This window comes from Fulmarus glacialis, unplaced genomic scaffold, assembly GCF_000690835.1.
Source record: "Fulmarus glacialis isolate BGI_N327 unplaced genomic scaffold, ASM69083v1 scaffold18353, whole genome shotgun sequence".
Classification (NCBI taxonomy): domain Eukaryota; kingdom Metazoa; phylum Chordata; class Aves; order Procellariiformes; family Procellariidae; genus Fulmarus; species Fulmarus glacialis.
In genome coordinates, this window is record NW_009201216.1 from 5,543 (window position 1) to 7,529 (window position 1,987).

A 1,987-nucleotide genomic window follows, 5' to 3' on the forward strand; every position below is an offset into this window, starting at 1 on the left:
ATGGATCTCAGCAGAATCAAGAGCTTCATTTTTCCCAGCTAGGAGTGCGGGACAGCAGCCCCTTTCCCCTTCCCTCCTAGTGTGGCACAACTCACTTCCTTGCACTTCTGGGACCCCTGATCCCTGGGGCTGTGCGGGGCTGGAGGCCTCTGTGTTACTTCCAAACCAGCATTTGTGTCCCTCCACCCAGGGCAGGGGTGTCCTTCACTTTGGGGGCTGCTGGTTGGGGCAGAGTTGGCTTGCTGTTGGGCTGGTGGGATGGGAACCTACTGACTGGAGGGTAGAAATGGGGTGCCGTTGGGCTGGGGTGCTAGGGCAAAGGGGGTGTTGCAACTCTTCTTACAGTAAGTGGGTGGCCCTTGGTGGTGCTGGGCAGAGGTGGTGTGTGGGATGTAGGATGCTGGGGCTGTGTGTGCAGGGTGGAGGGGTTGGGGCAGTGACCCCAGTGGGGGGTCTGGTGAGGGGAGAGGAGGTGGAAGGAAGGGAGAGCGAGCAGCCCAACTGGCTGGCCATAGCAGCAATTCCACTTGGGGGTTGCCAGGCTACTTCTCAGGAGGTGCAAGGGTCACACCAAGAGGGGATCCCAATGTGTCTGTGCCCCAGGGAAAGATTGTGCCCTGCTGGGCTTGGAGGTGGTGAGGTGTGGTTAAGGCTGAGCTTCCTTATCCTGCTTGTTTTGGGTGCTTTGAAACTGGGGTGCTCTGTGACCCCATCCCAAACCCCAGCTGTCTGTGGCTGTGAGCAAACGGTGCCTGACTGCTCCTTGGGGCGGGGAGAAGGCACCTTGTCTTGCTGACCAGCCCAGCTCCCCTTCTTTTTACTGTGGATTTTACACCTGTTTTTCACTCTTTCATAGATGCAAATCTCTTCCAATAAAAGTAGTTCTTGCTGTGCACCTGCCTTGTCCTGCTGAGCCGCTCCATGCTGGCAGCACAGGTACCCCACTGCAGAGCCCCGTCGATGCAGTTGTGCTTGTTCTCTGAGCCAAGGTGCAAGGCAGATCCTAGGTGTTGGCAAGTGAGCCCAGGAGCAGTGAGGCCTGTTCTGCAGGGCTCAAGAGGGACCAGGCTCTCTGGTGACAGGGGACGGGAGAGACGTCGGGTCTGGTGCCTGGGGAAGGCAGGGGCAGCAGGAGAGAGGAGGTTCCCCATCCTTGGGAATGTGGGGTATGCATTGTCTCCATTGCTCTTTGCTCTCCAAAGTCTGTCCAGTTAATGAGTGAGCCCCGAGCGGCAAGGGCTTGGCAGGGTCGCCGTTGTGGTCGCTAGCACAGCCACCTCAGCCCTGTGACAAAAACACGAGCATCTCCTGCCTGTGCTCCCTTGGGAGCCTTCCCAGCCAAGTGCGCAGCTCTTGTCCCTGGCATCCTTGTCCAGCGGCAGGATTCAGTGCCCTCCTCCTAGGAGCATGGGGGACGTGGTAGGCCCCCCGTCAGAGACCCTCCTGGTGTGGGCACAGTGCCCACAGAGGGGAATGGCAGGAGCTGGGGGGGCTGTGCAGCTTTTAGCGCGCTCCTCAGGGCCTGATGGTGAGGAAGGGCTGGACCAGGAGGGCAGGGGGATGCTGTGCTGGGGAGGAACAAGCACGGGCAGGGCACGCTGGAGCTGGAGGATGCTGTTGGTGGGGATGCTCCAAGCACATGAAGGAAGAGGTGTCTGTGCTGTGGCCCACCCAGTCCCTGCCCCGTGTACCACAAGAGGCAGGGATGGGACCTGGGCTGTGGGCAGTTGGCACAGTAACAGTGTCTGGTGTCCTGGCCATGGGTGGCTGCCACCTGGCCCTTGTGGTGACAACCCAGGGGTGACACTTGCATTCCTGGCTACAAGGGCAGGTTACTCACCAACTCAAGTTAATGGCTAACTCTGGGGCAGCTCCTGCAGAAGGTGGAAGTTCAGCTGTGCAAGGGCTGTGAGGAGCCCTTGGGGGGGTGGGAGCCCGCCCACCCCCTCCGCACCGCAAGCTGGGAGTGGAGCGGGGAGGCAGCAGC